Genomic DNA, 26,943 nt, shown 5'->3' with positions numbered 1-26,943 from the left:
TTATTATTGTTTCTGTTATTTTCTCAAATGGAAAACAGTCCATCTCTATACTATAAGATAGAGCCTTATAATTTGATAATTTCTCTTCTTTTTCTTCTTCTTTTTTTTTTGTGGGGCAATGAGGCTTAAGTGACTTGTCCAGGGTCACACAGCTAATAAGTATCAAGTGTCTGAAGCTGATTTTGAACTCAGGTCCTCCTGAATCAAGGGCTGGTGCTTTATCTACTGTGCCACCTAGGTGCCCCTCCCAATTTGATAATTTTTATAGGATCTTTTCCTCTGTTAGAATGACCTTTCAGAATCCAGGATTGCCACACCCAGAGGTGGCATTGTAATAGTAATACACATGTATGTAGTACAATTCATAAGCTTTAAAAATTCGTGAAAGTGGTGTATGAATTTTAAATACCCCCAAAGGCCAGTTAAAATATTTATCCACAAAGTCAAATAGGTTAGAGGGCTGGGTCTGAAGTCAGGAAAACTCATCTTCCTGAATTTGAAATCTGGCCTCAGACCCTTACTAACTGTGGACAAGTCAACTTAACCCTGTTTACCTTAGTTCCTCATCCATAAATGGCAAACCACTCCAATATCTTTGCCAAGAAAGTCCCAAATTTAGTCATGAAGAGTCAGACATGACTGAAATGACTGAACAGCAACAACAATATGGACCCTCTGGGAAAGGGTGGGTGTAGTAGTGGTTGGCTTAAGACATAGCATCCTTTTTTTTTTTTCTCTTGATGGATTCCTGTGGTGAAGTTTTGCACTAGGACTTGAGTTACTTCTATCCAAAAATGTATATTAATGTGGGGCTTTTCCAGTGAATTGCTTTTGCTTAGATACTTGGAGCAATTGCGACAGCCAGTGTGGCTGATTAAATAGTCAAGCTCTTTGCAATCAGTGAGAATTCCCTCAACTAGAATGTGAGGACAACAATGATTACTGCCACAACTGTTGTTGCTGCTAGCATTTATATCTCAGCTAGCATTTATGTAGCACTTTAAGGTTTACTAAATGTTTTACTTTTATTATCTCACGATCCTCTTAATAACCTTTTGAAGTAGTTATTATTATCACCTCCATCTTAAGATGAGGAAACTGAGGCTGTGGCAGAGGTTGTTGGCTGGTCAGTCTGCATTTATTCACCTCCTCCTATGTACCAGGTACTGTGCTAAGCACTGAGGATACAAAAAGAGGCAAAAGACTGACCTCCCCTCAAGGGACTGACAATCTGATGAGGGAGACAATAAACAAACAAATATGTACAAATAAGCTATATACAGAACAAACAGGAAATGATTAATGGAAAGAAGACACCAGAATTAAGAGGAATTAGAAAAGGCTTCCTAGAAGGTGGGATTTTAGTTGAGACTCAATGGAGGGAAGCAAAGAGATGGAGATGAGGAGGGAGATCATTCCAGGCATGGGGGACAGCCAAGGAAAATGCCCAGAGCTGAGAGATGGGATATCTTGGTAGTAGAACACAAAGGAATATATGAAGGGAGATAAGGCATAAGAAGACTGGAAAGGTATGGAGGAAGTTGAACTGGGTTATGAAGGGCTTTGAATACCAAATAAAGGAATTTTATATTTGATCCTTGTTGTGATAGGGAGCCACTGGAGTTTATTGAGTAACGAGATGAAAGTCAGTCCTGCGCTTTAAGAAAATTGCTTTGGCAGTTCATTGGAGGATGAATTGGAGTAGGGAGAGACTTGTAGTAGACTGACCAACTAGCAGGCTGCTACAATAATCTAGACATGAGGTGATGAGGACCTCAATTAGGGTGGCAGTTGGCATCAGGGCAGAGAAGGGGGCATATTTGAAAGATGTTACAAAGGTGAAAGCAACAGGCATGGAAACAGATTGGATGTGGGAGGAAGTGAGAGATAGTGGGGAGTTGAGGACAACACCTAGGTTTCAAGTCTGGGAGACTGGGAGGATGATATGCCCTTGATAGTAATAAAGAAGTTTGGAAGAGGGGAGAGTTTAAGGGGAGAGTTAATGAGTTCAGGTTTGGACATGTTAAGTTTAAGACATCTAATGAATATCCACTTTGAGATGTCTGAAAGGCAGTTGGAGATTTGAAACTGGAGGTCAGAAGAAAGGTCAGGACTGTATAGGTAGATTTGTGAACCATCAGAAGAGGATGGTCATTAAATCTATAGAAGCTGTTGAGATAGATCACCAAGTAAAGTCTTATAGAGGGAGTAGAGAAGATAGCCCAGGACAGAGTCTTGTGGAACATCAAGGGCAAGTGGGTATGACCTAGATGAGGATTGAATAAAGGAGACTGAGGGTGGCAGCCTGATAGGTAGGGGAAGAACCAGGAGAGACTGGTGTCCTGAAAGCCTAGAGAGAAGAGAGTATCAAGGAGAAGAGAGTGATCAACAGTGTCAAAGGTTGCAGAGAGGTTAAGAATGAGGCTTAAGAAAAAACCATTGGATTTGGCAATTAGGAGATCATTGGTTAAGTGACTTGCTCAGGATCACACAGCTATTAACGTTAATACTAATTGCTAGCATTTATATATTGCTTTAATATTTTCAAAACAACAACCATGGGTAGTTGGTTCTGTTATTATCCTCATTTTATAGCTGAGGATACAGGCCCAGAGGCTAAGTAACTCGCCTAGGCTCATACAGCTAGTAAGTGTTTGAGGCAGGATTCAAATTCAAGTCTCTTTGTCCCCACATCCAATACTCTATCCATTGTGCCTCCTATTTACCCTATAGGGTTTACTAGTTGCTGGTAAGTGTCTAAGGCAGTATTTGAACTCAGGTCTTCCTGATCCAGTGCTTCTGTTCATTATGCCACTTAGCTACCCTGTGGAATTTGTTTTACTTGTATAAAAACATGGGAGGAGAGAAAGGTGGTGGTGGTGGTGAAATCGTACATTTGATTTGTGTGGGAGAAATAAATTCAGTTAGGTGGCAGAATAGATAGAGCACTGGACCTGGATTCAGAAAGACTAGAGTTCAAATCCTGCCTCTGACACTTACTAGTTGTGTGATCCCTGGCAAATCATTTAACCTTTGTCTGCCTCAATTTCCTTAACTCTAAAATGGGGAAAATAACAGCACCTCCCTTCCAGGGTTGTTGTGAGGGTAAAATGAGGTATTTGTAAAGTACTTTTCAAAACTTGAAGTGCCTTATAAATGCTATTATTATTATTATTAAAACTATGTATTCAATTCCTTTTTATTCAGTGCCTTCTATGTCTAAGATTCTGGGCTAGACAGAAGACATAAGTTCACAGAGTTTAGAGCTAGAAGGGATCTCAGAGATCATCCTCATACAGATGGAGAAACTGAGGCTCTCAGAGCTTATTATTTGCTCAAGGTCACATAGGAACTTAGTGACAACATGGACTAGAATCTGGATATCTTGAACTCAAGCATGGGCTTGAATTTCACTGTGCTTTATTGTTCAGTAGTGTCAGACTCTTTGTGACCCCATTTGGGGTTTTCTTGGCAGAGATATTGTAGTGTTTTGACATTTCCTACTCTAGCTCATTTTACAGATGAGGAAACTGAACAGGGTTGTGACTTGCCCAAGGTTACACAGCTAATCTAAGTCAGGATTGGAACTCAGGTCTTGCTGACTTCAAGCCTGGTGCTTTATCCACTGTACCACCTAGCTGCCCCATTCATTGTGCTACATTCCACTCAGTCCATTGGAATTGAATTCAGCATTTGTTAAACACCTATTCTGTGTGTATTACTATACTTTATATTGTAGGGAATGGAAAAGACATCATCAAACATTGTCTTCCTATAAAGTTTAAGACTAATAACAGATTAATTCTTTTTGGTAAGATATGTTTTGATAAGAATTCAAGGATTTTAAAATATGTTGGAGGCCTCCCCTCTTGCTTTTTTTTTAAAAAAGAGGTATTTATCACAAAAATTTTAATAAAAGTCAGTGGGATATATGATTTGATAGTATATCAATGTAATTTTCTTTTATATATCTTTTAAAGCATATTTAGTAGAGAGAGTTGTAAAAGGAATTTAGTTATTGTTGAAAAAACTATTTTCCCCATTAGGAGGTTTCATTTGGATCCAGGAGCACTTTTTATATCATTCCTCACTTCCACAGCCAGACTCCTAGAAAAAGCCATGCATACTATTTGCCTCCACTCCCATTCACCTAAATTTAAAAAAATGTACTTTAATCAGTCAAAATCTGCCTTCTAATCCTCCTACCTTAGCCCCCCAATTTGAAGACCTAATTGAAGAAAAAACAAAACCCATTACAAAAATGTGTAGTCAATCAAAACAAATTTCCACATTGGCCATGTCCAGAAAAAAAAAATAGGGCCTCATTCTGCATTCTGAGTCCTTCACCTCTCGATCACGAGATGGGTAGAATGCTTGTATATCAGTCCTCTGGAATTGTGGTTGGTCATTACACTGATAAGAGATCAATTAGCACAATAGTATTCAATCACATTTGTGTCCTTGTTCATCTGTTCTCCACTTTATGGGCACTGCATCAGATTACCCTTCTTTGTCATCTCAAAGAGCTATACATATTTCTGTGCATCCTTCTTTAGCATTTATTTTCCCTAGGACTAGTTCCTCCCTTAATCTATTCTCCCTTATATTCCCCTTACCTCCTTCTCTTTCTTTTCTATTTCCTCATTGGTTGAAATATATTTCTGTAGCCAGTTATCTCTGTTTATTGTATATTCACTCTTCCTTTTTTTTAACTAATTCAGATGGACTTTGATTTGCTCATGGTCACAGAGTGAATAAATAGTAGTTAATATTGGAACTCAGATACCCTGACTCTAAATCCAACGCTCTTGCTACTGTTCCATACTGCCTCTTCAGCCAACTCCTTTGGCCTCTTTAATTTGAATATTGCATGACTTTTTTGTTTTTGAATATATATATATATGTATATATAGGCACATACATATGTAGATATAGATATTTACCAACATACCTACATTTACCATTTGCCCGCCTTCAGTCCTTCAGTACCTCTTACATTCTCTGTGACTTTTCAGGGATCATTGACAGCCTTTGAGTAGTAACATCTGCCAGTTCTTTCATCATCTTTCTGAGGATTTAGTTTGTTTGGGCCAAGTGACTTGAACTTATCAACAATAGTTAGGTGCTCTCATATCAGTTCTCCTCATGGGTTTTGATAACCAATTCTTTGATAACACATTTTTTTGATTTCCAGTCTGAATCTCCTTGGTAGTGAAAACAGAAGCAAATTAGGCAGTTAGTAGTTCTTTCTATACACTCTGAGCATTTGCAATTCCAATACTTCATCTTTCTTGTTTCCAATGTACCTCAAAAAACCTAGTCTATGTAGGCTCTTTATGGGATTCAGAGATGTGATGCTACCTGGTCCTTGTCCTTAAAATGTTTTCAGTTTGGTAGGAAGATGATGTGAACAAAAGTTACAATACAAGGTGGTAGGTTAGAAACAGCATCAGTCTTTCAGTCACTAATATTTATATAGTACCTACCGTATGCTAGACACTGTGCTAAGCTTGCTATATAGCTTAATATTATGTCTTTGATGATGTCATTTATTCGATAGTGTTAATGTTAACTAATAGAAAGCTTGAGCACTTTTTATTGCATCAGTTGGTTTTTTACATCATTCGTTAATTCCTTCAAGAAATATATGTATTGAGTGCTTATTGTGTACAATATTCCATAGTAGGCATGGGAGGAAATACTCATTTTAGATAAGAGAGTTCCTATTCTCATGTTACTTAGAGTCTATTAGGGTATAAATCATGGCCACAGATATCAAAGATAACTTTAGTGATTTCTGACATCATCAATGTGTACTTCCTTCATTGATAGCAATTCTTCTGTGCTCAGTAGAAGATCTTCAGAGTTACCATCACCAAAAAATTCATCACTCTGCCATGATTTGAATGATGTGCTTCTCCAAATTAAGCCAGGCTTGTGGACAGCAGAGCTGCAGTCTGCTGCCAGGCCCATAAAGTCTTGCAGATGTCTGTAATTCAATGTTTCTATGTTGTGTCTGTTTCCTGTCCCAGTACCTTTGCAAGGCTGTGCCCAGGGTCCAGTCTTCATCCTCCTGTCTACCCTCATTTCTTAGAATCTCTATCTTCCTCCAAGTCAGACCTCAGATGTGCTCTCTGGTAGGAAACCTTTCCTGGTCTCCCAATTAGTATCTTCTGCCTCTTGAAATTGCTTTCCATTGCTTTATGTAGATAGTGTATTTACTATCCGTGTGCACATGACACCCCCTACATTAGAATTGTAAGCTTCTTGAGGAAGAATACTATCTGTTTTTGTCTTTTTATGCCCAACCAGCTCAGTACTTTGCATATAGTACCTAATGGAGATTTATTGTATAGAAGCATCTTTAAGGGAAATTCAAAGTGGGTACAGGCATCAGGACTAGAGATTATGTCTGGTTAGGATGGTTAGGGAAGACTTTGTGGAGATGGTATCTGAATTAGGCCTTGAATGATGGGTAGGATTTTCATGGGCAGGCATGAGGATGGGAACATCATTGTGGGGCGAGAGAATGGCCTGAGCAAAGATGTGCTGGGAATTGTCCAATAGCCCTAAACTGGAATGCAGGTACATGAAAGGGGATAGTGGGGGATAAGGTTGAAGAAGGAGTATGCTGTCAGATTACTGGGGCACTTGACAGCTAGCCTAAGGAGTGTGGGATTCATTCAGTAGCTACAGGGGAACCATTTACATTTCTGAGAACAGGAGGCTATTCAATGTGGTGATATAGGAAGATTAATCTGGCATATTGCAGGTGAGAGGTGAGAGACAGGAGACAAGGAGACCAGTTAAGAGGCAATTAATTACAACAGGCCCAGCATGCAGCAAAAATATCATGTTCTTTGAATTCAGGAAAGGAATTTTTTTTTATGAAGGAGAGAATTGTACTCATTTTGTCTGATTTCATAATTCTTGTTTGGCTATAAGTTAGGGGTTGTTTTTATTAATTTTTTTGGGGGGTAATGAGGGTTAAGTGACTTGCCCATGGTCACACAGCTAGTAAGTAAGTGTCAAGTGTCTGAGGTGCTGGTGCTTTATCCACTGTACCACCTAGCTGCCCCCTTAGAGGTTGCTTTAAAAAACCCAGTTAATCTTGTTTTATATAAGTCTGATAAATGGGCTTTTTGAACTTACAAAATGGGGAGCCAAAGAGAAGTATTATGGTATAGTTCAAAGAGCCCTAGATATGGCATCAGAAGATTTGTGTTCAAATCTTGGCTCTATTGTCTGCCACCTGGAGACCATAAGGAAGTCACTTAATCATCTTTCTCAGCTTCCCTTTCCTCATCTGTACAAAGAGTAGATTAGACAGATGATTTCTTAGATCCCTTCTAGGTTTACATCCTTTATCCAAATTTATTTTGTATAATAAAAAGCTGACAATTAGAAAGAATTTATATTGATTAATAAAATTCATTCCATCAGTCATTCGACAAAAATTTATTGAATGCCTTCTATGTGCCCAGCACTGGGCTAAGTGCCTAGAAGCTGGAGTAACTCATACTTTAGATGGTGGCACATATTTTCTAAGTGTGTGATATCATAGCCTACTTATGGTAGCTAATTCAAGAAATATTTTTAAGTGCCTCTTACATTAAAGCACTGTGCTAGGCACTAGGGATTCAAAGATAGCTGCATCTTGAGGCAAAAGAGATGTAGTAAGCCTAAATGCTATGAGAAGTTGGAGGAGAAAGAGATCAGTTTCACTGGTGGAGGAGGGTGGTAAGGGGAGATAGGGAGAGTTCATTCCAGGCAAGGGGGACTGGAAAGTGCAGGCCACAGAAATGGGAGATGTAGAGTGGGCCAGTAGCCCACTTTGGCTGGAATGTGGAATATGCGAAGGAAGTTTGGCACAGATTGTAGAGTGCCTTGAATCCCAGTGTTCGTAGTTCCCACAATCCACCTTTGTTTTGACCACTACCTCAAATTCAACATGTCTATGAGCTTATTATCTTTTTTTAAAAAAAAACCTATTTCTTCTGATTCTATTCTTCCTGTCAGTGGCATTCCCTATTCATGCAGTTTTGCATGTTTAAAACTCTCATTATATTTTTGACTTTTCTCTGTTGCTCATCTCTCCTGTTAAGCTCTCACCAATTTCTGCCTGCAACTGCTCTTATCTCCATGCAGTCTTCTCTATTTGCAATGCTACCTGGACCTCCTTGCCACCTGCTTAGATTATCCCAACAGCCTTTTAACAGACTTTTCCTTGCTTCATTATCTCTTCCTCCAGTTTGTTCTACATATTAATGCTAAATTACTCTTCCTTATACGTAGATGAAATCATGCCACTTCTCTGCTCAGAAAGCTTAAGTGTCTCCTCATTGCCTACTGGCTACTGTTCAAAACTTTAAAACAAACTAGACTACTCTTTGTTCCCCGAAGTTACATTTTCTTTCCTGCCTGCCACTTACACATGCTATTCTCTGTCTTTTCTTGCTTGGTGTCGATCCGTTCTTTAAAACCCAACTCAAATGCCACCACCAACATAAAACTTTCCTTAATCTCCTGTCAGTAATGATGCTCCCTTCCCTTAGGCCTCTCATAACTCTCTGTTCAGCTCCTATATGATATACTTGTAATCTAATAATTTAAATTATAGGTATCTTGCTTGTGTCTTATCCCTCTTCTAGATTTTCTGTTCTGTGAGGGCAAGGATTGGGATTCATCTAAGCTTTCTATCTTCATGGGATAAATGCTTATTGATTGATTATAATGGTAATGCCAAGAGAAAAATGAGAAAATGAGAAACAAAGTTTTGGAATTTATCAGGTAGAGTTAGGGAACTGATTTCATGGAAAAGAAATATTCTTAAGGTCTAGCAGTAGACAGAGTAGTGACCAGGGACCCTGGAGCAGACCTTGATTTAACACTCAATAAGTATTTGCTGAATGAATGAGTCTGGAGAGTGGTCTAAAATGTTTCAAAGAAACAGTGAATTGCTAGATAGTGTTGTTTCTGATTTTCTTGAGCATTTTTACATTTCCATAACCTGATTTCCTTTAAGCCCCAGGCATATGAGACTGTGTTGCATGCATGGCCTAAATGAACAATGCCATCCTTGAAGTGTTAGAGGAATATCTATGGAGTATTATTACCATTTTTTTCTGAAATTATCATAAGTGTGAAATATGTCTCCAAGAATCATAGTTTTTGTAGTACCCAGGAATTCTAAGGAGGGTGTGTTGTGTTTCTTTTAAGGAAAGAGCTAGAGTCTTTTTTATAAAATACTAAGAAAATATACGAGGTTCAAACTGACATGGATGGAAGGTCACTGTGGGACCTGAAGACTTTGCATAGAGAGGGTATGCATATTATCTTCAGCATCTAGTTTTTGTTGTTGTTGTTGTTGTTGTTGGTTTTTGCTGGGCAATGAGGGTTAAGTGACTTGCCCAGGGTCACACAGCTAGTAAGTGTCAAGCGTCTGAGGCCAGATTTGAACTCAGGTACTCCTGAATCCAGGGCTGGTGCTTTATCCACTGTGCCACCTAGCTGCCCCCTAACATCTAGTTATTTTTGAAGTATGTGTAAAAGGTTTGTGTGGCTGCGGCAGGCTAATGGCACTTTCATTAAGCTGTTAGATTAGTTCAATTTACTAAAGGATGCATTTTTGTCTTTTTTAAGCATCTTTTTTTGGAGGGTGGGGAAGATGAGGGGGTTGGAACTGTGTCCCTGGGTCATTGGCATAAGAAACTCCCAGTGTGGAAACTTTCTTCACTGATGCTGATAGATAACTCAAGTGTAACTTAGAGTCTTATGAGTAATTTCTAGTCTTAGTGAGTTGTTTGGGCCCTGAGAGATTAGTTGACTTGCCCACGGCCAGAGACAGTTCTTGAACTCAGGTTTTCCTGATTTCAGGGTTAACATTGACTATACTACTTTGCCACTCTTGAGAGTCTTATTTATCTTATTTTAGGAGTTTTATTGCAAGGGCAAACACTTACTCCTTCTTCACATTACCCTGTGTAGTAAGTATTATTACTTCTCTATATAAAAAGAAAAAAATTCGATGAGTGATGGGCACAGATGACTTCTTCTGGGCTAGGCTTCAAACACCAGGTCAAGCTCAGGTCGGCTCCAGAACTTAGAATCTTTAAGAGTTACAGCTAGAGCCATTCATGTGAAGACCAAGATGATTAAAATAGAATAAATGTGATAGACACAGGTCTAGAATATTCAGTTAAAATCTGATTGTCACATTAAAGTATGACCCAGTTTGCTTTAGGGTGTGTGTGTGTGTGTGTGTGTGTGTGTGTGTGTGTGTGTGTGTGTGTGTTAAGGGCAATTTAATTTACTTAGACTTGTCTAGAGGCTTGCCTCTGGGTGGGCACTTTCTCTAGCTCCCTTTCATTGGTTCAAATATTGTCTACTTTTTTTTGTTTCCCTCACAGTTAAAAGGAGTCAACCTTTCTCAAACTGTTAGCCATGTGACAGAAAGAGGATGCCTTCTCTCAGTAAAATGTTCTTGTAAATAGGAACAACTTGCCATGGTGCCCATCTGGAACAAGAAGCACAGAGCAACCAGATTTCTAAGGAGCCTTTTTGGTTTCTGTGGAATCCTTCCCTCCCTTAGGCTCAACTTCCTTTCCTCAGGTCATCTTCAGGGAGCCACATTTTAAGGTTCAGCAGATGCTTCCCTACAGGTCAGAGCCTGAGACCGTGAATATTGCCAGAGGATTAAGCCCTGCAGGCTTCTCTCTTCCCTCTTCCCTCCCCTTCTAACCCCCCCCCCCCTTCTTCACTTCCCCTTCTGCCTGCCTGCCCTTGGTCTGACTCTCAACCACAGAGGCAAACCTCTCCAGTCAGAGAGCTCATTAATTCCTTCCAGAGCAGATGGTCATGGTGGGGGACCAGAGCACACAGCAGTGCCCAGGGAACATGAATGGTAAACTGGGATCTGGTGGCATGGAGACATTCTTTGTGAGGAAATGAAGTTTTCCAGGTTGGTCACAGGTTTCTTGGTAGCAAGGGAGGATTCCAGTGCATGAAGGCAGGTGCCAGGTTTTGTGAGATTTTCTAATCCAGCTCCCATGATTCTCTCCATGGAAAAACTAGCCATTTATAGAAACTCTCTGTTTCTTAGTTTTCTATTGGCTATGGGAAAATGAGGTACGAAAACAAGGACTTGGCTGCAGTGGGGGTAGGGAATATGGTGTCTCTTCCTTGGTGTCACATCCATACCTCACAATGACTGGGTTGCGCTTTCTAAAGAAGCATTGCTCAGCTGTGATTGATTGTTAAACCAAATTGAGGGAAGGGAATGCCTGGCTTTCATGTATTCTAAAAATTCATCCTTGTGTACCAGAAAGAGTAATGGAGTTGTAGTATCATTAGATCCTAAAATTGTAGATTTGAGGCTAGAAAGGAACCTAAAAGATCATCTAGTCCAATCCTCTCATTTTATAGTTGAGGAAACTGAGTCCTACATAGGTTAAGTGACTTGTCCTAAGTCATAGAGCTATTAAGTACTGGAGCCAAGATTTGAACTCAGGCTTTGTGACTCTTAAGTTAGTATCTCTTTCTAGTCTACCATACTGCATTCCATACTCAGCTGGGTAGAAGCGCCACTTCTGCCATAGGCATCTGGATCGGTCTGCAGTTATGTTATTTTAGCTGCATGACCTTGGGCAAGTGACTTGACCTCTCTGGACTCTATCGGGAAAATGAGGGGGAGGGACCAATTAATTTTTAAGGTCCCTCCCAGTCCTAAAATTCTGTGATTTTATAATTCTAAATGCATTTAATTCTTCATTTTCAGGGCTAGACAAGTAGAAATGAAGTGACTCGCTCAGGATTACACAGCAAATTAAGAACAGAACTAGAACTAGAAATCCAATCTCTAGACTCCACAATCAGTACTCTCCTTGTTCTGAGAGTGAACTTATTTCTGTCAAGTTCATCGATTTTGTGTTTCTGTTTGTCTCTACCATAGTTTGCAAACTTGAATTTAATCTTAGTAAAATGCATAGCACCTAGTAGAGAACCTGTAAGGGGTCAAAAAGCATACTATATAGTGGACAGAACTAGACTTTGAATTAGGAAGACCTGAAATTAAATCCTGCCTCAGAAACTTGCTAGCTATTCGATGATGAGCAAGTCTCTGTGCTTCAGTTTCCTCACCTATAAAATGAGATTTTGGACTTTATTGCCTCTAACTTTCCTTCCAGTTCTAAATCTAGGAGGGCAGCTATGTTGATGAAGTGGGTAGAGTGCTGAGTCTGAAGTTGGGAAGCCTCATCTTCCTGAGTTCCATTCTGGCCTCAGACACTTACTAGCTGTGTGACCCTGGGCAAGTCACTTAACCCTGATTGCCTCAGTTTCCTCATCTGTAAAATGAACTGAAGAGGGAAATGGCAAACCACTCCAGTATCTCTGCCAAGAAAACCTTGTATGGTGTTATATCACTGAGAGTGGACATGATTGAACAATGATGACAACAACCAAATCTAGGATCCTATGATTCCATGGAATTCTAATGTTGGTTATGATGTTTTGCCCTTTTTTGTTTATTATTTTAAAAGAATCAAATGGGAAGATTCTTTAGTATTGAAAATGTGTATTTAAAACAAAAGAATCTTAAGCTTATGTCTTCCTCTTTTCCCTTTTGCCCTAAGCATTGGCTATTGGCACTGCCCCTCAGAAGAGACTAAAAGAGGAAGAAAGGTTCCTTCTTCCTTCTGGCAGCCTCACCTTTTGCCACCCTAGTTGTACTGGGCTCTCACTGAGTGACATCTCCACACTGGTGGCATCATCTCAGCGATCTCAGATGACCTCTTACCCAAGTCTCTTTCTACCCCTTCCCCCAAATAAGCCCATGGAAATGTGCTTATGTTTAGAGGCTTAAGAATTTGAATAAATTAGATGCTTTTGCCCAACCCTAGAATAAAGGCTGTAGTTATTTTAACAACAAAAAAAATCCTGCAGTCTTCAGCTATTTCTGGATGTAGACTGGTAATTAGCATGCCATTTGTAATTCACTGCTGTCTCAGGCTCTGTTTGTTTCCTTGTTCTAACGCACTGCGTTTGGGAGACTGGATTTATCTCATTTGGATATGTGATTTTTGTAGAGACCTCTAAAATGGCATCATGAGATTGATCATTTTCTGGAGCCAAAGTTCACCAGACCTGGTATTTGGCTCACAATTGTTAGCTTCCAGTGGGGTGTTCAATGGAGTAGTGTGACAGCTTGCTAGGTTTGAGTTAGATGGTATTTAGTTTGAAAGAAAACTGTTACATCAGCTACAGCAAGACGGACTGATGCTGCCTGGAGAAAAACATACCTCAAGAGAAGAGCAGGTAAATTTTGCGATGTGCTAAGGAGTCTAGTAGTAGTGTTTTGTCTGTTTTGCTTTTATTTATAGAGAATTATTTTACATTTTTTTTTTTAGTTTGTGAATTTGCTTGCATGGATGGAGGCCAAATGCAGATGACTGTCTCTCATGTGATTTATGTTGCCAAAGTGAAATGAAAATGTTTGTGATGTACTTTCTCATAACTGGATGGATGAGGAGGTTACAAGAGGCGAGTTGGGGTTTCTCCCTTTCAGGCCCCCAAGCCTTCTCTCCAGCTGCAGCAGGAAAGTGCAGTTATTTCTTTAGCTTTGCCATTGGTGCACTTGGAGAGCTGAAACCTGTAGTCTACTATAAAATAAGAACTTGGTTGTGTTCCAAAAGGAAAGCTTTCAGTTCCTGCTTTTTAGAAAGATTTATTGTTAATAGTCTTTAACGAAGAGGACAGGCATCTAGTCTAACTTTCACTCAAAGCAGGAATTTCATTTACATATAATATGCCTAACAAATGGTGGTCTATCCTTTGAAGATCTTTAAATATCTTTAATAGGGACCTCAAGGGGTAGCTAGGTGGCACAATGGATAAGGCCTGGAATCAGGAAGACCTGAGTTCAAATATGGCCTTACACACTTAACTAACTGTGTGACCCTGGGCAAGTCACTTAACCTTTTTGCCTCAGTTTCCTTATCTGTAAAATGAGCTGGAGAAGAAAATGGCAAACCACTCCTGTATCTTTGCCAAGAAAACCCCAAATGGGGTCACGAAGAGTCAGACAGGACTGAACAATAACAATAATAGGGAACTCATTAACCCCATTCCATATTTCTGTAACCCTAATTGTTAGGAAGTGCTTTCTTATCTTGAAACTAAACTCCATCCTCCCTGTAATATCCACCCACTGGTCCTGGTTCTGCACTCCTGAGCAAGGCAGAACAAACCTGATAATCACTTTCCCCACATGACAGCCCTTCAAGTACTTGAAGTCAGATCTCATGCTTACCCTGTCTCCCCCCAACCCCCCATTGGTTGAGCATCACCATTTCTTCCAACCAATCCCCTTGTGGTTTCAAATAAGTTCATTGTTCTTTTCCTCTGACTATTTTATCCAAGCTCTTCAGTTTCTGTTCTCTTGGTAACTCCAGATTTCCTCAGTAACCTGGGGCCTGCTCATCTTGGTTATCCAGTTGGATTTATAGCCTTGGACTCGACTTTGTCCAGGATAGACATGAAGTAAAATGAGTAACAGTATCTTACTGATAAATAAGTGGTTGGTGCCCCCCCTTTTCCCTCCTTTTTTTCCCCTTTTCCCTCTTCTCCCTTCTTCCTTCCTTCCTTCCTTCCTTCCTTCCTTCCTTCCTTCCTTCCTTCCTTCCTTCCTTCCTTCCTTCCTTCCTTCCTTCCTTCCTTCCTTCCTTCCTTCCTTCCTTCCTCCCTCTTCCTCTTCTCTTTATCTTTCCCACTCATGTTTTTTCACCTATCACTTAACATGTATAATGGGGAGTTGACTCTATGTATCTTTTCTAGAAGATTAATATGGAGGCAATGTGATGTAGCAGACAGATTGTGGAATTGAAGTCAAAAAGACCTTTGGGATCCTGCCTCTGACACTAGTCAGTTGTATGTTTGGGCAAGTCTTTTAACTTTACTTGGCCTAAGATAGTAATTTTTGGAGTATTTGTCTTACAAGGCTGTTTTGAAGCTCAAAAAGCTTAAAGACAAATATATTAATAACTCCATTTGCCAATTAAGATGGACATCTCCACCTTGTAATATACCTGAGGAATATTTGCTAAAGAAAAGAAACTTTACCTTAATGTGGATCCCGTGAACCCGTTGTTAAAAGGATGTGAATAGATAGTTATTATGTTCTCAAATTGAAAAGTATTAAAGCTATTCTTTGTGTGAACATAGAAGATGGGACAATAAGGAACTGACTTAAATTATAGTGGAACCAGGGGGTTATGCATTAGTAAAAAATTACAGATTGAATAATATGTTAAAAAGAGAAGGCATTCAACATCTTTGGGGGGGGTGTTTTAAGAAAGGGCAAACAGCCAGCATGCTAGAAAGGCTTTAAAGTTGACTTGTCTAGAGATAGGGGGTGGACTAAGATGTCCCAATCTAGGTGTGTGTTAGAAGTTGCAGCTCATTCAGGCCCAGCTAGATCACTAGACATCTCAGCCCTGTGTTTTAGGACCTGTGGACAATTTCAGAGGCCGCTGCAGTCTTTGGGAATGAGCTATAGTATACGGGAGACAGCTAGGTATTCTAGTGGCTAGAGCTCAGGAAATTCATATCCATTTGGAGATACTTACTAGCTGTATGAATCTGGGCAAGTTATTTAGCTTCTATCTGTCTCAGTTTCCTCATCTGTAGAATGGGAATGAGAATAGCACCTACCTCCTAGCTTTGCAAAGCTTAAAGCTCTTTTACAAATGCTATCAGGGTATTACTTCTCCTCCTCCTATTGGTCCTCATTTTCCTCCAACGCAATTACCCAAGGAACCTTTTCTTAGGCTCTGGTTAATCCCTGGAGGTCTAGCCTCTCTTGTGGTCCTTCAATTCTTTGACTTTCTCAAAGTGATTTCAGGATATTGATGGAGATCTTTGTATTTTGAGGGTCAGGGGGTGGGGAGAAGTGTTTGTATCTTCCAGGAATAGCTCCGAAGACGAATGAAAAACCACCAAAAGGGCTCAGACTCGGAACCAACTAAGTCTAAAGGAAGAGCTCTTGTGGTTGGTTTCAGGATGAATCTCTGTGTTGAGCTAGGCTCGGAATTTTCCTGGCGTCCAAGATTTGAGGCGGGAGGATAAATGTGGCATCCAGAACTCAGCCTATGCTTTGCTGCAGGGGGCATATAACCTTTTGACATTCTGTAAATCATGCTTTGTACCACAAAGGAAAATGCTGGGGAGGACAGGTCTGCCTTGGGGAATGGTTAAAGGAAATTGTCTGTGTGATGTATCTGTGACTAGGGGTCCATCCAACTCTGCAGTGCTATGAACCCTGTTGCTACTTAGAAGATTTGCAGCCACTTTTACCTCATCAGTCATGGATGGCTTTCTCAGGTTTTTCTTAGTACAGGTTTAGGAAAATGTGTTCCATCTGCTTTAGTTATAAATTATGACATTCAAGATGAATTTCAGTGAGAATCAAACTCCCCATCATGGAAACAATCCTAGGAAAAAAATTCATTAACTTGTTCTGGCTTCAGACTTTTTATCTGGAGTTCTCTAGAGGAGCCTGGTAGACTTGAGGATTTAGGAATGGTAAAGCAGTGTTACTATATGACAGGGGTTGAAGATGAGAGCAAAAGAGGTGGAGAAGGCCAGAGGAACCTTGAGAAGAAAAAAGTAATAATAATAATAGCTTATATTTATAAGTGGAGTAAAAGTTCTTTATATTTTTAACTCTTGTGCTCTGATTATAGGACCAAGGTGTCTGGCACAAGTCTAAGTCAGTGCTTCTTAGCCCAATACTTGGCTCTTAGACAAGAATTCAGATCCTCTGTCTAGCCACTTAGGGGGACCTCTTACTTTTCTAATTTCTTGCTGCCACCTTGGTGAAACCTGGGATTATCAATATTTGATCTTCTTCCCCTTATAAATACTCTTGTTCACAAAGTTCAAATCTCAGAATAGCCTTATTTACAAATTAAAGGACACAGAAAGAACTCATAGGGATCATAGAGACCATAGACTACAGAGAGCCCCAAATACCTGTTCCCATTGACCCATGCCTCTGCCCCCTTCCAAGATGCTATCTTTGCCTCACTCAGGCCCCATTTTCTGACTCCTCCTGTAGCTTGAATGAGTCTCTGTTTTCCCCATCAGGGTGGGGTGTATCAGTCCTGGTTGTTTCCTCTGTCTTTAAGTACTGAATAGTTGTACCTCCAATTTCCCGCATATTGCTGGCTTCTGTTATTCTGCCACCCACCAAAAGATGATGCATATCACATTTCCTAGGGGATCTGCCTTTTAGCTGATGGCCCGTGGAGAGTTTATCCTGGAGACTCAGCCTGAAAGCGTTAAACAGTCAATCCTCAACATTCATGTGTGCATTTAGTTTTCCTGACTTCCAGCATTCCCTTGATTTTATTAGTAACCTCATTTTCACTTTCCTGTTAGCAACCTTGCACATTCATGGCCATACACAGTAGAAAAAAAGAGAGAGGCACAATGCAAGCAAGTTTGTGGAGCTGCTGGTTTCCTACTGGGCGCTTCACTGGTCTTGTTCACCCTAGCATTGTAAAGAACTTGTTACATATTTTTGTTGTTTCTCTTTAAAACTCAAGTTTTGTGTGGTCATTATTTCCATAAATTGTAAAACAAGACATTTGGGCTCTAAGCCTAAGCATGCAAAGCCAGTGATGCATTTTAGTAAGAAAATAAAGGTATCAGATAAACTTCCAGTTGCAATGTCTGCAGCCACAGTCAGCCTAATCTATCAGCTGGCTAGAGATATTGAGGTTGCCAATCCCATTATGGATAGCAGCCTCAAGGTTAACTGTTAACTCACCTCTGCTATGCTCCCATACTCCAAGACCCTTAAGGATCTCAAAAGCACATGGAGACTTTGATGACAGATGGTTTCAAGGGGGTGTGTCCTTCACAGATTTCCAATGCCATCTGCCAGCTGTGAAGGACAGAGTGTTGGAGGTGATGTTGAAACCTTGCCAGTCTTGGTGTCTTCTATTAGCAGACTAAAGTCCCAGCAACCTTTCCCTTGATTTTCAGCTGGTGGCCAAGGTAGAGAGGTTTGGAGCAGTATAGTATACACAATATGATGCCTTCACATTGCCATCTGACATAGTAGAAGGTAAATTCAGGTTAAAAAATGTTTTAGTTTTAAGAATTTTATTTGCTGCACAGTATTTATGGTACATAAATTTCATGTGTTATGAACAGTGAAGATTGTCTGAAATTAGTTTTTATTGAGATGTCAGCACAAAAGATTACAGTTCTAGAGAATTACTAGATTGAAAAAATGTTTTGCATGTTGCCAATTTTATTTTGTGAACCACATTTTATGGGTTATTTCATGGTTACTGTTAGGAGAAGTGCATATTTTAAGAATTAATGTTTCATTATAAAGAATTGTATATAGAAAAGTATATTTTCAGAAATATCTGGTGAAAGATTATAGTTTTTAGTGGTTGAAGGAACCTAACCCCCTTATTTCCCATAGGTTCAGTGTATCAACATTTGCATTTTTGACTTTCACAGTTTTCTAGGAACGTTACCCCCACAAAAACTGAGGATTTACTGTGCCTCCAAAAAAACACCTCCAGTTGGAGGAGCCACATAAAGATAGGAATACTAATAAACTGTTGCTGGAAATTGTGAATTGGTCCAACCATCCTGGAAAGTGATTTAGAATTAGGCCAAAAACAATGACTAAAATACTTTTTAATCAATACAGCCCACTGCTAGGTATATACCCCAAGGTGGTCAAATGCAGAAAGTTCTTGTAACAAAATATTCATGGAAGCATTTTTAATGGTAGCAAAGAACTGGAAACAACATTAACTACCCATTCGTTGGGAATGGCTAAACAAACTGTGGTGCTAGATAGATCTAGATTATCTATCTATCTATCAATCATCTATCTGTCTGTCTAAAATGCTCTATAAGAAATGAGAAATATAAATTTAGAAAAACAAACGATAACATATAATATAATGCAGAATAAAGTAAGCAGGTCTAGGAGAACAGTATATGTAACTACAACAATGAAACTAAAACAACAACTACCACAAACACAAAGCTGAAAGCTGTATAATTATAGTGAATAAGTTTGGCCCCTGAGAAGAGTTGGAAAAATGTACTCCCTGAAGGACTCAACATAAGAAATACATTTTTTTCCAGACATGGCTTAAATGAGAATTTTTTTTGCTCAACCGTGTATTTGTTATGAGGGTTTTGCTTTTTCCTTCTCCTCAATTTGGGGTGGCATAGTTAAGTGGGAAGGTGGGGGTGGGGGAAGGATAATAAAGTAACAAAAAAAGGAAAGAAAGGACAGTGTAGCATTTCTTTAAAATGCACAAAGGAGAACAGAAGGACTATGAGGTAGACTAGCTGAAAAGAAGATATGTGTTGAATTTATTATATATTTTTAAAGAATAGCAAGAAAAGGATGGATAGGGAAGAGGAGATGGAGGAAGGATATATTTGGAAATGAAAAGAAATCAGTTCAAATAGCACTACAAACCACACACATCCAGGCCAGAGTTCTTATGGTCTTTGGAAACTTTCTGGGTTTTGGACACTCGAGACCCTTGCCCTCCTCCTCTAAATATTCTATCACAGTATCATAGGAATGCTTCCTTTTTCGAAACATTCAAGAGAGTCTCTTTTCCATACCAAGGTGGGATCTGTCCATTCTGGTTGCTTCTTTTGCCTCTAAACTCCATCAGAACCTACAAACCTAGAGGGGCACCTCTGCTTTCCTCCTGATCATTTCTACCTCCTATCTTAAGATAACCCCCTCCTATCTTACTCTGAGACAACTTGGATTAGATGTTCTGATTCTTAGATTAGGGTTCTTTTTTACTACATCAGGCTGTCTCTGTTCTGCTTGGTAATACAATCTGATAAGAAGGATAGATTTCATAAATACAGCTTTTTTTTTTTACAAACGTATTAGACCACAGAAAATATGACACCCAGAACTTCTCTGTACAAACTGGGTGCATCTGATAGTGAAACAAGTCAAAGAGATGTTATCAGATCCCTTTCAGCATTTTCAGGCATTGATGGACGTGGAGCTTTGCTGTGTTCTATTTTTGAGTTCATTGAAGTCAGGATTGAATTGAGGTTAGGTTCAGTCAGGGTTATGGGGATCAGAGGATGGTATACAGAAAACTTGAGAGAGAACAAATGTGTGGAATAGTGACTTGTTTGTCACTTAGGGTTCGGGTTTTTTATAGAGGTTATTTTCAACATGCCTATAGAATAAAGCTCTTGCTCTGGATGAACAGATTTTTCATAACTTTATTGGTTTTATCTGCTAATTTTAAGGCTCCAGATGAAGTGAGAGAAAAGAGACCTACTTTGAAGATCATGGGATCAGATTCAGTGCTTAAAAGTCATCTAATCCAACCTCATAATTTACACATGAGGAAACTCAGGCCCAAAGAGTTTGAATGACCTCCTGAAGGTCACAGAGGTAGTGATAGTAACAGGCTTTGAACTCAGGTCTTACAATTCCAAAATTCAGTATTTTTTCTATTGCATTTTTAGTCATTCTCCAACTGGTGGCCCCACTTGATTTATAGTTGTTTGCATGGGCTCTCTCTCTCTCTCTCTCTCTCTCATACATCCCCACACAAATGCTGCTACAAATATTTTGGCATGTATAATGCCTTTCTTTCAAAAATGGGGCTTATTGGAAGATATGCTGTCATGAGACTGCTGAGTCAGCACTTTCTATTTACTTTTGATTTCCCCTTTATGTGTATTTTATGCAGTACTTTTTTCTAGGCTTTGTTTTTAAAAAGAATAAAATGAGCTTAATAGTCCTTTCCCTCTCCCCTGACAAAGGAAATTGTAATTATCCCTAAAGAAAAATTAAGTGCATATCTATAATGGAAAAGAATTTTGTTAAAATTCCCTAAACTGTCAAGCTATCTGGCAGCTTTTTGATCTTTCACTAGATCTTCATTTCTATTGAAATTTCTAGAGTTTCCTAGATGTCCATCATTTCTATTGCAATTTCTAGCACTTCCCCCTTCTCCTCTTCCAGGCTCCATTCCCCTCCGTTACTGGTATTGATTTTTCATGATAAAGGCATTATTGTCATGTTGCCTATAAAGTAAGATATAGGCTATGGGAGTAGGATAGAGGATAATGCATCATCAAAGGATTGCAAGTTGTCCTAAGAGTTCAGTTTTTCTCATGTGGTTATAATAAATCCCAACCAAAATCACCATATATATTCATTGCATTGATTAGGATGCCTTGACTAGTGAGAATGGAACTCTGATACAGCATTTTTTCTGTGTTTTCACATGTTTTTTCCATGTTTTCTAAGAGAATAGTATAATAAGTGTTGAGGCTGACAAGTTTATTCACCAAGTGATACTCAGATTGGTTATGTTTAAACACCTTAGGAAAAAACAGTAGTCTATTACGATGTGCAAATCTGTTTACTTGCCCTTGGCCATTTAAATGAAAACGTTAGGTAAGATTTTGTAGAGTATTGCATGTAACTTCAGAAGTGGGTTCAGGGTGGTGTGCTGAGGGGTAATAATGGTAAGTGATGGGATGTTGAGTTACAACAACAACAACAGCAGTAACATCTTTATATGGCATTTTTAGGTTTATAAAGCAGTCTGCTTGAAACAACCTGTGATATAGGTAGCGGGGAGGGTTACCACACCTTACATTTCCTTAGTTATTTTCCATAGTATTTCTCTTTAAGGGATGAAAAGCACTGACATTACATGTATAAGCAGTAATCTTAGTGTAGTAGGGAAATTGAGACACTGTATGGTGTGGTTAGCAGGGATTTCTTAATAGCCAAATCTGAAGACCTTTTCTGAATCCACATCCTTCTTGACCTCTCTGCAGCCTTTGACACTGTTGGTCTTCCTACTCCCTAGGTTTTTGTGACATTGCTCTCTTTTGGTTCTTTTCCTACTTGTCTGACCACTCCTCTCTCTCCTTTGCTTGATCCTGCCTACATATTGTGGCTATCCCCAAGCCTCTGATCTGGGTTCTTTGTCTTTTCCTCTAAGCTCATCTCCCTTAGTGATCTCATTAGCTACCTTGAGTTCAGTTATCATCTTTATGCAAATGATTCCCATCCTTATATATCCAGCCCTAATCTCTCTCTTCTGCTCCAGTTCTGTATCACCAGCTGCCTTTCAGAGATCTTGAATTGTATAAAACATAGGTATCTTCTCAATCTGGAATATCCCTCTGTAGGGCCCTTCCCCTATTCCCATAGGTAAATCACTCCTAGAGGTCCCATTTTTGTGGAGGGTCCTAGGCCAGCCTTCATTTTATCTTCCAACCCTTTTCCTGGCTTCCAGACCTCAAGAATATTCCTTTACCTGTCTCAACCTGGAACTTCCCTTAACACTTGGGGTTTTCTTGACCTAGAATATCCAATTACCCCATGGCCTTTTCAATATACCTCTGTAAGTCCCACTCCCTTGCTTTCCATTGGTGAGTTCTTCCTGGCATCTTCAATTTGTAGAGGGACCCAAGCTGGGCTTCCATCCCCTCCTGACCCTATACTTGGCTTCTGGACTTAAAAACATGACCATGCACCAGGTACCTTTATCCCTTCCCCCTCCTTTTTAGCTCCCTCTTGTGTGTTGTCTTCCCCCATTAGAATATAATCTACCTGAGAGCAGAGAATGTTTCTTTTTGATAGTATCCATATTCCTAGCACTTGCCATATGTGCACAAACTAAGTGCCTAATCAATGTTTGCTTGCTTTTTTCTTCTTTCATGTCCCAAACAGAACTTATCATCTTTCACCTCAAGCCTTCCGGTCTTCCCCATGTATCCAGTTGTTGACGACACTGAGATCCTCCATGCCATTTGGACTCAAAACCTCAGTATCCTCCTTCACTCCTTAGTTGCACATATTCAAAATATCCAATCTGTTCTCAAGACTTGTCATATTTACCTTCACAACATCTTTTATATAATCTATCTCTAGATAGATAGATAGATAGATAGATAGATAGATAGACAGATAGATTGATCCCCTTGTCTCCACTTATACAGCAACAGCCATGGTTCAGGCCCTATCACCTCATACCCATATTGCCAGTTATGATATTAACCTCGCTAAATAACAGAATTATATCCTGGTTTCACAAGTATTTGCATCATTTGCTGAATTATCCCCATGCTGTTGCAAAAAATTGAAGGACCTTATCTTACACAGGGATATATAACTAGTGATAGGCAGTAAGGACACATATTTAATGACTTAGTTGTATAGAACATAGAAAGGGCTAACATTCTAGACCAAATAGCTGAAATCCTATGTCTGCATCTCACTATAGTAACTCACATGTAGTCCAATATTAACATAAAAGCTTTACTTAGATGCATTTATACCGAGCACCTAAAATGATTATAGAAATTTGCCATAAAAGAAGAATCAAGGATATAGTTATACAGTAAAGGAATAATGCTTTCCTGACTTCATGCCAATTCCAGGAAAAGTTATATAGATAGGCAATTGCATTGAGCCAGGCTTGAAGGCAGCCAGGTGGGATATTTTCCATTTAAGAAGAAATATCATACTGGGGAAATTGAGTTAGGAGAATCCTATCTCAGCCCAATGCCAAGTCATTCTCCCAACCTTTCCTACGAGAACTCTACTTGCAGTTCATGGATGTCAACCTCATAGGGTTCCAGCAGCCTTCCAGTTGGTCCCCCTGACTCAAGCCTCTTCCCATTCTAATTCATCCACCACTCAGCTGCCATTTCTCTTTCTAAAGTTTGGATCTGACTATGTCACCTTTGCTTCCCCATTCAATAAACTCCAGTGGATTCCTGTCACTTCCAGAATTAAATGTAAAATCCTATTTGGTTTTCAAAGCCTTTCACAATCTAGTACCATCCTATCTGTCCAGTTTTCTTAACTCCTACTCCCTTCACATACTCTACAATACAGTTACACTGGCTTTTACTTGCTGTTCCTTGAACACCAATTTCCTTCTTTCTCTGTCTCTCCCTTTCCCCAGGACTGGAATGCTCTTTCTTCCCACCTTTGTTCTCCTTGTTTCCCTAAAGACAGCTGAAATTTCACCTTCTGCAGTAAGTCCCCCCCCAACTTCTAACACTTTCCTTCTGAGTTTACTTTCTGTTTACACTACTTAGATCTTTTACTTGCATAGTTATTTGCACATTGTCTCCCTCATTAGAATTTGAGCCTCTTGAAGGCAGGGGTCAAGTCTTTGCTTTTCTTTTGCCTGGCACAGAGCAAGCACTTAGTAAATGTAAATTATCTGACTGACAGTGGTCACTAATTGTAGAACTGAGTTAGAGAGGGCTGGTTTGACTGCTGGGGTTGACTTTAGGGCTCAGGATTAGGAAAGAATAATTGTTTTCTAATCTCCAACTAGTTAACACTCTATTTCTTTTCTACTTTTTTATAAGTGAGGTTTTAAAGTAATTGTGGTTTTTTTCTGAACCATTGTACCAGTCAATCAATTAGCATTTATCAGATGTCTATTATGTGCCAGGCACTGTGTTGAGTTTTGGGGTCTACGAAGAAAGGCAAAAATCAGTACCTGCTCTCAAGGAGCTTACAGTCTAAAGGGGGGAAACAACATGTAAATAACTATGTACAATCAACATACATTCAGGATAAATTCGGAGTATTCTCAGAGGGAAGACACAAAGATTAAGGAAGACTGGGAAAGGCTTCTTGGGGAAGGTGGGAACCCATTCTAGGTAGGACTTAGGTAACAGAGATAGCCTGGTCATAAAGCAAGAGGAAGAGAGAGCTGCACTGGTATCCACACAGTGTTAAAATTTAAATCAAGTCCTCCATCATTTTGGCGGGTCCTCTTTGGAGGAGTCATGGGAGTCCATGTATAAAGATTTGCCCAGGTTGAGAAAACAGGGATGATCTCTTCCATTGAAGGGAGTGCCCACACTGGTGAGATCGTGTATTCTTTGAAGCAGTGAAGTCCAGGAGACAGCTAGAAGAAAATCTAATACATGATAATGCAAAGAGTAAGCCCAGGGGAGACAAAGTAGGGCAGCTCTGACCTTTTGTCAGGTTTCCCATCACTATTAAACATCTCACCTTTATCAGGTAATTCATTTTAGGTTATCTCCACTGAACTGGAAGTTTCAGTGCTGACGCACAGCTCTTTCAAATTGAAACAACAGCTCCATATAAAGGTTTTGCTTTCTCAACTGAGGTTTTTTTGTTGGTATGTAATTTGCACAGTGGACAATCAGAGAAATAGTCTGGGAAAACTCAAATGGATGCATTCATCTTTATATGATATTCTTTAGAACTTCTATAAAATGAAGACAGGGGACCAGTATTACAACTCACAGTGTAGAAACTGAAGTGTGGAAAGCAGGCATAGAGCCAGGAATATGCCTTCATTCCTAACTCTCAGTTTGTTATTCTATCCACAGTTTGAATGTGAGGGATGCTTTATCCTGCATGTATTCATTTAGCAAATATTTACTGAGTTCCCCACTGTGGGTGAGACACTGTAGCTTGATGGTTGTATCTACAGTGTCAATTAAACCGAAATCACAGGTTCTATCCTTTATCACTATATCAGTGCACTAACTTTAATCTTTCCCATTGTCATGGACAACACACATTACATGGGCCTATCTGCATGTGATTTTAGAAATAGAGGGTGGGAGGTAGGGTAGGTGAGTTTGAAGAATGTGGATGGTATAACACATTTGTCAACACTAACTATTCTTTGGAAAGTGACTCAAAGCCACCATCATCCTCTATGAATAGTGACACATTTAAGATAAGAAACTTTGTTTAATAGTGAGGATTGTTAAACTTTGGAATAGGAATATGAGGGAAGCTGTGAAATCATAACAAGAGGTCTTCAAACAGAACAATTTTGTCTAACTATAATGACAGAAGTATGATTTTACTCTAATAAAAGGTTTGAATGAAGCACTAGTAGTTTTTCCTACCTCTGTTTTCCTTTGCATAAATGGCTAGCAGGGATTTGAAGGAGAAGTCTGAAGACTTACCTAAGCCGAAAGTTCTAGCTTGGTCAAGATCTCTTTGGGGGCATCAAAGTTACCTTGGAAGTTAATAAAATGCTATAGGAACACATTTACTTTAGAAGGAACTCTATGAAAACACTAAGTTTAAATGAGGTTTCTTGGGTAGAAAGGTCTTTTTTGAAATAAATATTACAGTATTTTTATTATTATTTAACTACCATTATGTGGAGGGAGTACTCTATACATTTGTAAATGTAAGAGAGCCTGGGAAAGTGAATCTAAGCATTGGTTGTTCACTCTGTAAAATGGTTATCTCATTGGTTTTAAGTGGAAACAATTTTAGGAAATGTTCATAAGAAATCAGAATCATGGTTTTGGTTATTTTACCAATTTCATTTAAAAAAGAGTCAAAACATCTCTGTACATAGCTTCTTGCTTTGCCAGTACTAATGATTTTATGTTGGATGAGTATTAAAGGATGCCAGTTTTATTCATTTTTATTATGTATTCTTTTGATGGAAGGATGAGTTTAGAAGAGATGTAGTTCTTTGCAAACTTGGGTTAGAGCTTTATTTGGCTATGTCATATACATTTAAATACCAACTAAAAGAAAAAATACTCATTACCTTGTTTGGTTAAAGGTGATTTTATTTTTGTTTGTTTGGTAGGAGAGGGGGTGCAAAACGAATCTCTTTAATCATTTCACCTAGTCCTTTAGGCAAAATCATTGGAACCTGACTAGGGGTGGAAAGGCTAGCCAGTCATTTCCTTTTTGCGACCTAAGCCAGAAACTGGGTCCTTGCCCATAAGGTGACCAGAAAGTAATTTTACACATTCTTCTTGTTTTTCAGCAATGTGGTGACAAGGGTGGTGACTTGGTTTGAAGTAGCAATCACACATGTTCTCTGGAACCTCTTTTCTTCCTGTTGCATTAGAGCAGCA

General features: G+C 39.3%; 1 protein-coding gene across 12 annotated transcripts in view; it reads left to right on the top strand.

The window, feature by feature from the left end:
* Window positions 1–26,943, top strand: part of LDLRAD4 (low density lipoprotein receptor class A domain containing 4) — a 638,510-nt gene that overhangs the window by 147,222 nt on the left and 464,345 nt on the right. For 2 of the 12 annotated variants that reach the window (XM_044002902.1, XM_044002866.1), the window contains exon 1: window positions 13,005–13,314. The exons of 8 other annotated variants lie outside the window; for them this stretch is intronic. The gene's annotated coding sequence lies outside the window, so the exon portion shown is untranslated. Of the gene's footprint in view, window positions 1–13,004; window positions 13,315–24,074; window positions 24,094–26,943 lie in introns of those variants that run through there. 2 more of the 12 variants (XM_044002838.1, XM_044002875.1) reach the window with 2 other exon arrangements.

Source organism: Dromiciops gliroides, chromosome 1, assembly GCF_019393635.1.
Source record: "Dromiciops gliroides isolate mDroGli1 chromosome 1, mDroGli1.pri, whole genome shotgun sequence".
Lineage (NCBI taxonomy): Eukaryota > Metazoa > Chordata > Mammalia > Microbiotheria > Microbiotheriidae > Dromiciops > Dromiciops gliroides.
This window is presented reverse-complemented; position numbering and strand designations above follow the sequence as displayed.